Raw genomic sequence first — 13809 nt, 5'->3', positions numbered from 1 at the left:
AACATGGAGCGCCCAGAAGATAGTGACTGTTCGGGTATTGAAGCCTTATACCGAAGGAAGATTCATCAATGTTCGGTTCAAGGTGATTCAAGGGTCTGCAAGAACTGAACATCTTATATCCCTGGCAGATCTACCGAACCTAAATCCTCATGATTGGATCGTCTTGCATAACATCCTCTTGACGAATGAAGCTGAATATGGTTCGATTATAGACCATCTCAAAAGGATGTTAGTCTGTTACATCATGGAGGTAGCCCTAATGGATCAGGAGGTAGCCACTGTCTTCAAGAAGAAACCGAAGATAGCTCCTGTGGGATCGGCCAGTGATCTCAATCAAATGAAAATGGGCAAGATCGACCCAAGACGCAATTCGGTCATGTTCACTAGAGCAGAAGGACATAAATGTCTCTTTGCTTTAGCTGACAAACATCTTTACACCACTGCTTGTCTAGAGCACGTGTTGTCGATCATCCAAAGGTGTAAAGAGAATGCAGCGGATGATGTTAAATACTTCAACGATATGATCCAATGGTACATTAGGTTTAGACAGACGATACTGGCTCTTATCTCGCGTCTGTTTAATACCGTGAAGAAGAAAGTACCTGCCACCGCTGCTGGCCCAAGTAACAAGTGAAAATCTCGCTCCAATTGACGCAAAGGGGGAGATTGTTGGGTTAAAGATTCGTTTGAAGATTGCGTCATTGGGCTCGACTGTTAGTCCGTTTATTTTGTACTCCGGTTTGGGCCTGTCCAACCGAGAGCCTGTTAGGTTTTTTATATAAATATATGTTTGCTTGCATAATTAGGTTAACGATCTAGAATACAATAGAGAGAATTACGATAGCTTTGATTTCTTTATCGTTCCTTGTAAACCTTTTAACCCTCTACAGTTGATGTTCTTGATCGAGCTCTTCTGAGGGTTTAAGTTTAATCATTCGACTCGTTTGATTCATTCTTGACTTGTTTTTTATTTTCGTGTTCTTACTGTTTAATCATTATTTTACCTGTTTAAGATCTAATCGATCTTCAAGATTAACTTTTAATCTCATCACTAACTTTACCAAATTACTTACATATTTTTATATACATATCAGTATAAATTGAAGTTTATTTATGTTTCGACGTAAATTTTGTGTATGTTTCCGTGCTTATTTTTATGTATTTTTCGTACATATGAATTGGGGCTACATATAATATGTGTTTATTCGATGGTATAAAGTGAAGTTGGTCAATGGTATCATTCTTGTATATTTACTAATAAATACAACGGTACTTAATTTTTATCAATACAACACCGCTGTAACGTAGAACATGTAAGCAGCTAATAATTATTATCGGATAAAATATAAACTATATAAAGTAACAAAGTAGACCAGAAAAACTTACACAAAAATAGTTTGTACATTGTTTAAAGGGGAAACGACATTAACATAGAACATATTCGTACCATTTTTATTTGGTAATAGTACTATAAAATCGTACAATTAAACGTATAGTTTACAAGTGGTATGGGTTAGAGCTCACGTTCTATCCATATATAGTCAAACTGCTAATGTGAATGTGGCATGGCAACTTAGCTTCTGATTTTTTTTTAAAGAAAATTTCTTATTTTTACAGATGACTACTAATTATTTCTGTTTATTTTGGGATAATACCGGGGAGGGCAAAAACACAAGTTATCAGACGCTCACCCATGGTTTTTATTAATATTTGACCATATTCTTTATAAATTAATAACATTATAATTAACTTGAAGATTATTAAATATATGTTTATATGACTTGTAAAACGAAAACTGACATAAAGTGTGCTTCAGTTTTAATGCCATTTAAAAAATGTCAGTAAAAATACAAAGATAAGTAAAATATTTATTTATTTGTTTATTTATTTATTTTTGCATATTTACTATCCATTGCAAAATTAAAATCTTGACATTATTAAAACTTTTTCTCCTTTTACATCATTTAAAAAAATTATGTTGTTTAAATAATATAAATAATTTTGCATTCCGTTAATATTCTTTTGTGATTATCATAAAAAAACAAATTCCATAGCTAATAATGATTCTGCAGTTGAAAGTGATTGGTTATTTGTGGAAAAATTATCAAACAAATAATTATTTTGTAGAAAATTATATATGAAAGTGACATAAACATATTCATTTTTGGTATTATTTACCCTTATAGGTATTAACAAACAACTCTCCTATAGATCTAAATTGGAGGAATATTTTACGGAAGAAGTGCTATAAAAAAGAAAGACAGGCACCATATCACGTTATCACGTGGAAGGTTCACCATCCCATCGCTCACTTGTTAGTTGGAACATTTAGTAACGCACGATTGCTTTGATAATAATTGTAAGATAATTTATCATCTAATCTAATAAAATAAGCTGTTATTTTATTTTACAAAATCTTTATTGTTTTATGAATAAACAGATTTTTTTTTGAAGGAAAATATAACATACTCCTACATGCTACTCCTAATACAACTTATGTCTCGGACCAAACTTGAACTTTCGGTTTCAAGAAAAAAAAATAACACCTGGTACAGTTAGATTAGAAGCCTTTTGTGGATAAAGAGATTTCATTCGAGGGTTCCGGGTGTATATTTCAAAATGAGTTAGTTATTAATGAGTTTATAATGGAATAAGCTCGTGTGAATATGAATGTGAGAATATTTAGTTTGAAAATAATAATGAACCAACGTATTTTGATTGATATAAACTAATATATTTCATTTATTTATTTTTAAATGTTATAGTATTTTAAAAAAAGATATAAATATATCTAGATGTTTATTTTCCTTTTCAAAATATCATAAAACCTCTTCTATAGACCCAATAAGAGCATCATGTCAATATCATGACCTAAAAATATTATATGCTTCATTGCTTCAAGGAAAATCAATTTAAATAGAAGACGATCTGTAAGTAAAGCACCCCAAACTTTACGTATTAAGTGAATGCTTCACATAAATTATAGCCAAAACTTCTATTAATTACAATAAATTAATGTGTTTACGCTCTGGAACGGTGTAGATACCAAACCATCTTATCTGAACTGAAAATTATGGACGTAGATACCATGTATCCTTTCTCATTTAAAGTTAAAATCATCGTACACTATCACTTACTCCTAAAATTATATTGCCACGAATCCAATCAATAATAGCATATCCATAGATGACAACTTCAACCGTTTGTAACATAACTTAACTTGAGGGAGAAAATTATCATGCTTTCAACATGGATCCTAAAAGTATGAAAAACCAAGACACATGGGATGTACTAGATGCACTTCCACAACAGAAAATAATAATAATCCTAGTTGTTGCTACTTCATCTAATTATATAAGCAAGGATATCACACGACTTCATTTGTTAAAATAACCAAGAGGGTCATGCACCAAAGTGCATTGGAGAAGGTATTTATAGTGCTTCAATTTAGAGTTAGTTTCGATGTATCACTACTCGAGATGTTCATGGAAATATATATATATATATATATATATATATATATATATATATATATATATATATATATATATATATATATATATATATATATATATATATACTCAGTAGTAATATAATTTCTTTGATTGAAATACGTCTTTTGAACACACTATACACAATTTATGCTTCCTAACTTTGACACGCAAGAAAAATTTGAAAACATTACAAAAAATCTCTCATCTTTTCCGGTCTTTCTTGCATTCATCTAACAAATTAATTTTTACCTTGATCCTATCACCAAGAAAATCGAGCAACTCCATTAAAGATCGAATGAACTTCATATGAAGGGTCATTGAGTTGTACTTTAAGACTTGTCATTGACATGCTTGAAGAGGTTGGATATGAGCGAAGTTTCTCCAAAACATGCATATGCTCATTAGTAACATTCATGGTTTCTTCTAAGGTTATAGTACTTTTTCTTCATTTCATATTATATGCGATATCTTTTTATATGGAAATCATAATTTCTTGTTTCGAGAAGGTTTCAAATGCAAGTCTAAGTTGATATGAAGAAATGGTCATGTTGATATAGTAACTATTAGATAAAGGAACATAGTCAGTTTCAAATGGAAGTTAATTATATGGTTATAATTATTGAAGAAGGTTACAATTTCTATATTAAAAATGATTACATCGGTGTTGTGAGTTAGTTCCCCATAAATAACGAATATTTATATCACATGGAAATCCAAAAGTTTCTACTCTAAATGCTCAACTTCCATGTAATAATGGTTAGGTATGATTATTTCACCTTGTAGATAAACCTTTATTTTTATCCGCTTCAAATAACTATTATCCCTAATAAATAAAGATCTTTTTGTCACATGTCACATTATCATTTATTTTGGTACATTTAATTTTGTGGTTATTTTAAATTAATTTTTATTCCACATGTCATTTTAACGTTTGTTCATTTTATTAAATTCTAGATATATTTAAATGAAACAATAAATGCATATCATTTTCATTAATGAACTTTTCTTTTAATTTCAAAATTACTAAATTAAAGATTCATTAATTTTTTGTATTTATTTATTTAAATTATTTGTCGAAATTTAAAAAAAAAACACTTTAACTTTTATATGTCAATATTTTCTCAATTTTCTTATAAATTCAAACTTATCAAATATTTAGAATTTTATATTTAATTTTTCATTTAAATAAAGTCATATAATTTATGGGTCTCACACCTAGTTTAAGATAAACTTTTATTAATTTACATTTCAAATACGTTTTTATGTAGAAATTCTAAAAACAAATGCATCTAAACAATATACAATGTGTCAATCTTCACTGGTAGATAAAATTTCATAAGTGCAATATCACTAAAACATAAAACACTAAACACATTGATTTTTATATTCCTCTAAGATAAAAATTAACATCAACAAATGTTCTTACAATAGTAAGCAAAAAAAAAAAGAAAAAAACTACCCAAATAATACATACTAAATGATTCTCCATAAACTAAAATACGTTTAATATTATTAAATATCATGATAGTTGAGTAGTACATATCTAGGAAACATGATGAAGTAGAGTAAAGATTGGATTGAACTAAGTGTGTAACGCGTATAGAAAAACCATTACTAACCAAAATGAATTAATTTTCTCTCTGATTGCTAAAAGACTGGAGTTTACCTAAATCAAAGATGAAATAAGAGGTTGCACCAATATCCATATACTAAGAGGATCAGCCTAGCGGGTCAGTTAGAGACATCAAGTTCAAGGCATTCACGATATTGGTAGTCTGATATGGAGTTATAGGAGGGAACAACTACCATGGTGGAGAAAGCTCAACAGTGGGGGGTGGTGGTATGGAATGTTGTCAGTTGTTGTTGCATAACAGGTGACAGGCTGCTACCGAGTAGACTAGGTGAGCTAGCCTAGGCGTTTGAGTGACGATAAACGGTTAGGTGTGTACGGTTATCTTAGCAATCGGAAAAATTCCAATTTTGGTTATTACAATTGTTGTTTCTGCGATTATGAGGAGTATATTAAGACCTAGAATAAAGCACAGTAGGGCGGAAGCATGATCCGAATAAGAGGGATTGGTTAGACGGGGTTGAGACATTCTCGATTCCTTAAGGAGAAGGTTGGATTGAGCTTGAAGTAAGGAGGGGATGGGTTCCTTATGGCATATAAAAATAGCAATGTGGTTGAATTTAGGTGAAAGACCATTGAGAAAATGCAAGACAAAGGCCTGTTGTGGGACCGAGGAACCAATGTTTTCAAGAAGGTCGACTGTGGTTTTCATTTTCTCATAGTACTCGTTGATGGAGCGGTCACCCATGGTCATAAGACAGATTTCAATATCGAGGTCATTTATCTAGGTGTCCTTGTTGTGACAAATTAATGCTTCAATATCCAACCCTAACGAGTTTGCAGTGGATCTTAGTTTAGTGACCATGTTAAGGAGAGACTAACTCAAACTGCCATAAATCCACATTTTAAGGAGAGAATCAAATGGTCTCCTATTAATTTTCATTGGCGGGTTTGGAGGTTCATTTTAAGTGGCCAACAACACCAAAATTGGTACAGTGAGTCTGAAACAATTCCATCCATGAATCATAATTGAGTTGATTTAAGTAAAAAAAAGTGGTATGTATGCTTTGATGTTAGTGATAACATACAACTTCATGTTGGTGGTGAGAGTGGTGTTATCGGCATTGTGACAAGAGAAAACCAACAAAGGGGAGAGAGAGAGAGAGAGAGAGAGAGAGAGAGAGAGGTAACCGTGATAAGTCAACAACGAAGAAGATTGGCCAGATGAAAGCACCCGATGATTAGGGTTTTTGGGAGGAGATCTTTAAGTCTCTGATACCATAATAATGTGGGAAATAGTTTCCTTAATTAAACACGCAACGATACAAGGATATTAATACATACAATACAATGGGTCAGTGGGCTGACTAATTAACTGGGCTAAATTGTATAACATGTAATATCGATATCTACACTAATAATAATAACTCTTTTAACACGAAATAGTAATATACTATTTTAGAGTTATTCTTGCACCATAACCCATAAAGATGTTAATCAAATATCACTATGGCTGGAAATTAAGTCCATATCAACCAACATAAAGATGGTTCCAATATTTGTGTGAGAGAGGGATATCAAAAGATATCTAGGACAAGGTTTGAGAACTCAAACCTTGACATCAACACAACAATGGAGGTAAATAATCGTTCCAGTCAAGTTTGGATATATCCAATCAAACCTTGAAGAAGATAGAACGACAATGTATTCAATAACTTAATAATAAAATAGAATATAAATAGTAAAGGAACTTAAGGAGAAAGAGAATGATATGACTGATGCTCAATGAGTAAGAAAACTGGTGTATCGAATTACATGGGATGATGTTTGTGCTTATACTAATGTAGGATCAATCACAAAAGGAGACATATTCAATCACAAAACAAGACATATGTACAAAAAGCTAACTGCAAATCAACCACCCGACACATCAGTGTGGTTGACCTTTGTCTCATACATGAGCTATGGTAAAATAAGACAAAGTACATCAAGACAAAATAGTACTAATCTTGGATCACTCAGCCTTCTTTAATCTCAAAAATTTTCCATATCTCAGAAACCATCTACCTCAGAACTACCGTCATCTCGGAATCTTGGTAACTCAGATTCACTATGGATTACTTGTCACGAACTAACAATATCCCCTGAAGTGACCTTAGTAATCGATGAGATTTGCTTGATCAGTTCGTCTTTGCTGCTTCAGAAGCTTGGGATTTGGTAGTTTTGGTGATAATTTTTGTTGAAGCAAATTGGTATGAACCTGGTGCTTTTGTGCAACTCTAAAGAACTCCTTATTGTCCGAATTCTTCTTCTTGTACACATATCTGAGCTCAGGATCTGTGATAGGATCTTCATTTGGGAAATCAACTTCTTCCAGCTCGGTTTCAAATGGAGAAAGGAGCTTTTTAGTTCCGAATAAGGAAGAAAAATTGATATCTAAGCAGCTAAATTCCATGATGTAATATTTCAGAAAGTTCAAGGAAACATTATAGGGTCTAATGTTGGTTTTGATGGGTTTATTTGGTTACACAAAATGCTCAATACGAAAAATCAATTAATGATTAAGAGAGGGTATATGCAATCTAAAAGGATCTACTTCTTCAAATTAATGCAATATACTTTGAATAACAAAAGCTAATTTTTAACCCGAGTAATTTTGAAAACTAGAAATTAAGGTTAAGGGCTTACATACCTCAAACTTGTAGCAAACAAGTTACTTTAATCCTTCCTTTGAAGAGCTTGGAAAGTTAGCACCAAAAGAATGATGCCTTTAATGGCTCACACCCGAATCTTAGAACTAGAAGACACTTGAGGAGAGAGGAGAATTTCATTCATAACCCTCTTGGAAGATAGAACCAGAAATTTGAGTTCCAAGGGGCCATACTTATAACTTAGGTAACCGAGGGACAAAAAAAGATTTGAATAATTAAATAATGTATTTAATTCTAATTCAAATTATTTCCTTATTAACCTACAAGAGGCTTCTGGAAACCCTAGAAGAGCTCCCAAAACTTTCCTCCTTATGATGGTTCTAGAATTGTCTCTTTTGTTCAAATATTGAAAAATTACAATTCACCCTTGCATGTTTAATTAATTCCAATTAATCATAAATTAATTCAAGATTAATTCTGATTAATAAGTAATTAATTCTAACTGATTTCTTCTTAATTTATTAACCATATAAATTAAAATTTCAATTGTTTAACTATTCATCTCATATAAATTTATAATCACAAAATAAATTAACAAATCAACTATCTATTTCCAATTAATATATTAATCATATACTATTTTAACAAATTAGTTTCTCATAATTTCTAATTAATTTATTAATCATATAATACTCTAATAACTCATCATCTCTCTATAAATATCATTCTAATGAGGTTCTAGTTATGAGGGCAACTCAAAAAGAACTTTTTTCTAATTACAAGAATATACCAATTTAGCTACTGACTTAGACACCTTAATCCAAAAATCTCCCACTTAGATAGGTTTGTAACTACAATTACAATTATAGACCTTGAACTAAACAACAAATAATGATTTCCAAAGCCACTACCACACTTTGATTCAAATCAAACGCTGGACCTAAGATAAGTGATCAGTTATTCCTTCATTCTACAAGATATCATATGAACTAAATCATATTTAAATGATCAACCCCATGTTCATTTTTATCCTTATTTCACAATTTGTGATCAATTTAGACTACAAAGTTAAACACGTCACATAGTCTTAACCAGGCGCCTGGTTTTTCATAGATAAACTCAAATCACCGAGGGGCCGATAAATATTGATTTTCTTATTAAGTCAAAAGGAACTGATTACTTTGACTATATAGTTATACAATTTACCTGTCAAATCACACATGGAATAACCCTTGATAACATCCAGTTACGAGATGCGTTTGAGCAAACCAACGCACAACTTATCTGTAAACTATGAAGTATACATCTTTGCTTTAAGAATAGAAGATATTATCATCTTAGAACTACTTGAAAATCCATGAAATAATATTTAAGCTTGGGTTTATCCTATACTTAAATCCCTATTTCCAAGTACTCATGAATATTGTAGCAATCCCATGTCGAATCCATATGGATAATCTACAAATTGATTCATAACAGTCTTAATTCACTACATACTTCGAGAGTGTGAATGACTGTGGAATTTTCAATAATATTTAAATTACTCAGGGAAGTAAAACATGAAAAGTCAAACATAATATTAATTTAAATAACTTTGGCATCATACCCATTGATTAGAAATAAATCCCTATTATTTAATCACCATAAAATTACGAATTTATTCATTGTATAATGTTTCCAGTAATCAAATAACCACTTAAATTAGATAACAACATTCATTCATTGTTATGCATACTATGCCTCTCGATGGTCCTCCATTTATGAACAAATCGTCTAGACATTACTCCAATGATCCTGTTTTCACAACTCCAAATTCTTGTCCTTATTCAAGATATAGTGGAATTTTATCTTTACATGCATTGTCTTTTTGTGATTTTGAGGTTCTAAAGTCACAAAGAATAAGCCATCGATATAAAAGAATGTTTGATAAGATATTAAATAAACTTGAAGATCGATTAGATCTTTGTAACAGGTAGTGCGAAGAACATAAAACAATAAACAAGACAAGATTGGATCACAATGTGTCGAATGATTAATTCAAACAATCCTCAGCAGAGCTTGACTAAGAACTTCCGCTGTAGAGGATTTAGGGTTACAAGAACGATAATAAAACTTCTTTGATCAATCTATTCTATCTTTTCTATCGTTAACCTAAGATGCATGCAAGCACCTATAGTTATAATAAACCCTACTATACTCACGGATGGTCAGGCCCATACCGGAGATACAAAAACGGACTAACAAACGAGCCTAATAGATGCAACATTCAAAACACGACCCAACAATCTCCCCCTTTGCGTCAAATTGGAGCGAGACTACTTCTTCTTCTTGCTTGGGCCAGCAGCGGGAACTTTCTTTGTAGTGTCAAACAGATGAGTGATTAGCGAAAGAATCGTCTGTCTGAACCGATTGTACCAGTGTATCATGTCATCGAAGTACTTGACATCATCTGCTGAGTTTTGCTTGCACCTGTGGATGATCCCCAAAACATGCTCTAAGCAAGCAGTAGTGTACAGATGTTTGTCAGCCAAGGCAAAAAGACATTTCTGTCCTTCGTTCCTGGTGAACATGACCGAATTCCTTCTCGAGTCAATTTTGCCCATCTGCATTTGGTTCAGATCACTGGCAGAGCCAACAGGAGATATTGTTGGTTTCTTCTTAAATACGCTTGCTATCTCCTGATTCATCAGCGCAACTTCCATGATGTAGCACACGAGCATCCTCTTGAAATGGTCTATGATCGGACCGTATTCAGCTTCATTGGTTAGAAGGATGTTGTGCAAGATTATCCAATCATGGGGATTGAGGTTCGAAAGATCTGCAAGAGAAATGGCATGTTCGGTTTTGGCAGATCCCCGAAGTACCTTGAACCGAATGTTGATGAAGTTCCCTTCACTGTACGGCTTCAAGACCCGAACGTTTATAATTTTCTGAGCGCTCCAAGTCTGATATTGAGGGTGAGCGGCCTTCAGATAAAAATTAATCAAGTCCCGATCAACTTGTGGATGATGATGAGGGAACTCTGAAACGTTGGCGAAGGCGTGAAAGATGAACGCCTTTCGGGTCTGAGGCATGTCGAATTGAGAGTCGACAGTGTTGGAACAATCAAGCAATATTACAGGTTCCAGCCACAAGATACTTGGAGTGTCGATGGCTTCTTTTATCATCCTCTCGAGAGTCCATGCAGGAAAAAGAGTTTTCCTACTCTCAAGAAGGTCGTAGGCTTCCTTCTGTTTTCTTTCTGCTTCTTCAGCTTCTCTAGCCACACGAGCACTGATATCAACATCATCATTTCGACGTTTTCGCTTTAAAAGATCAGCGATAGTCTCTTCATCTTCATCTTCTTCCTCAGCAATGTTGTTGCCTTTATCTTTCACACCAGAACCGGAGGCTTGGCCTACTGGAGGAGGTTCGGTTGTGTGAGTTGCCTTTGAGGATGGAGGTGGTTGAGACATGGAGTCCTTCTCTCCCCCTTGTTTCGGAATGGACACGAAATCAAGTAACCCTTCAAGTTTGCTTAGCAGGGCATGGGCTGGAGCGAGTTTCTCTGCAAGGTCACGCCTCACAGTGTAGTTAAGGATGGGATCATGTGCTTCGAGGATGTTGGAGATGGCAGAGTGGACATCCGAAACAGACGACTTTATCACCTCCCTTTCAGACCGAAGAGAGTCAATCTCTTGCTAAGAGTGATAGAGTTGAACACTCTTGACCTTTAGATCAGTGGTCTTCTTGGCCAGAACATCCATTAAAGAGTTCTCAGCAGCCAAATCTTCTTGTAGTTTCGATAGACGCTCGTCAATGGTTGCACGAATTGCTGAGTTGTCGTTGGAAAGCGTTTGACGAAATGAAGCGAAGGACTTCAACTCAGTTGAGACAGACGTTGTCAACTATTGAACAATTGGTTCCAACGTAGTCTTAGCAACATTTGCACTCTCCTGTAAAGATTGTAACAAGACAGAGGCATCAGAAAATAGTTTATCGACTTTTTCGGTCGCATCCTGACAAGCTTTTGTTGAGGCATCGATGGCGGAGGATGCAGACGCAATGGAATCTTGCTGAGCCTTGGAGAAAGCATCAACAATCTTCTGAACTGCATCTTCAGAAAGGGATGAATGAGTAGTGGAAGAGGAGGCGATGAGCAAGTCAATCTTGTCATGGAGCTCCTTGAGATGTCGCTTGGTTACGGGAGCATCGTCATCGTCATCACTCTGAACTTGAAACGGACTGTAGTAGACCGAGTCAAACATCATATCCTCTCCGCGAAGGAGTGGTTCTTCTCCTTCTGAAGCATGATCAGGAGAGGGTGGGGGTGGTGAAGCTGGTGGAGCTGAAGTATGGGTAGGTTCGGGTTGGGTTGTTTCGGGCGTTGGTGTAGGTTCGGGTGCTTTTGTGGTTTTAGGTGCTGGATTGGGTTCGGGTGCATCAGTATGAACCCCCGTATCAGATACGTTGGCCCTAACATCTGCAGTGTATGTTGTGGTTGCTTCGGTGAATAATGGTGTTGGTATGGGATGGAAGTGGGTGGTATGGAGGTAGTGGAAATTATGGGGGGAATAGAAATAGGAATGGTTTTTGGTGGAGAGTTAATGGGAGAAGTAGAGGCATGAACTTCCGGGGTAGGAGATCTGGGTGGAGTGTTGCCTCGTGGAGAGTCTTCAGAATCCGAACTCTCACCCTCAGACTCGCTTGAGGATGAAGCGATAATCAGCTTTCGTCTCGACTGAGTTTTTCGTCTCTTTTGCTGTGGAGATTGAGCAGCTTTGGTTGGTTTCCTCTTCTTTGGAGACGGGCCTTTAGTTCCTTTAGCCACTTGTTTCCCCTTATCAGCCTTCTTTCCTCTTGGAACAGGCCTATCGGCTTCATGAATAGACTTCAACATCTCCGGTGTAAGATTCCTCGGACCAGAACGCTTGAACCCTTTGTACGTTTGGATAATCCGACTGTCAGCAGGAACATCCCCATACATAGTTTCTAGAATTGAACCGTTGAATGGAAATTTTGAAGCGTCCGATACAATAATCTTCGTGGTATGGAATGTACCAATCAAAGACATTGGAGCATCATCGACAATGGGGACGTGGTACTTGTCCATCACCCATTTCGTGATCAGAGTCCAGAACCTAGCGTAGGAAATTTCAGAATGTCTGGAGGTAGAGGAGAGACTCTGGATGAGTTGTTGCCATAGAACGGACCCATAATCCATGTTAATGCCATTGTAAACACCATACATAATGGACAAAAACAACCGACTGGCACCATCAGATCCAGCACTTCTTTCAGATAATCCTTTGAATAGAACAGTGAACATCCCGTTCCACTGTGGAGCTAGGTACGACTTCTTGAACTTCGTGACTGAAGTAAGCACCTCCGTATAACCCGTGTTGTAAAACATGTTGAACAAATGCCCCATTGGAATCGTTTCAGGGTTAACTCTCGAGGAATCAGGTTCAAACCCTAACAGCGAGCAAAATATTTGCTTTGAAATTGATGCCTTGTGCTGAAGTATATCAAAGAAGACTCTGTCAACGACCTTGTCGTAGTGAGCGGTCGCGAAGATCTGCGACAAGAACTCCATCAGAACAGATTCAGCTCTTGTAAGTGCAGGAGCAATTGGGGAAAACTTCAAACACTCGATAATGGGGAACATGAAGGAGTCGTAAACATGAGGGGTTAAATCGATGATTAGACTTTGTTGTGGGCGAATAGGCAGAATATGGGATGTTGCGTGAATTGAAGATGAATCTGCCATTGCTTGAAGAAAGTGGAGAAGAAGATGAACAGTGAAGGTTTAGGTATTTCTTGCGCTCTGGGAATTTGAATTGCAGTAAAGAGGTAAACGGTGAAGGAGTTTGCCTTTTATATTGTAGTGTAAGGAGAGAGAAAAATCTTCCCAAATCTTCTATTGAAAAACGAAGGGTTTTTCCGGAATTGACTGATGCGTGACAGTTGGGGTTGCCGATGATCACGCATGAGAGAGAGTGTAAGATCCCAAATAACACGCCTTCCCATCAGGCGCCGTTTGGAGACGAGACGGTTCAGATTCACACGCGCCTTTCTTGCGTCGTTTGGAGATTAAGCGGTTCCGATTCGCACG

This window comes from Lactuca sativa, chromosome 3 (assembly GCF_002870075.4).
Source record: "Lactuca sativa cultivar Salinas chromosome 3, Lsat_Salinas_v11, whole genome shotgun sequence".
Classification (NCBI taxonomy): Eukaryota; Viridiplantae; Streptophyta; class Magnoliopsida; order Asterales; family Asteraceae; genus Lactuca; species Lactuca sativa.
The sequence above is the reverse complement of the archived record's forward strand: the minus strand, read 5'-3'. Positions refer to the sequence as shown.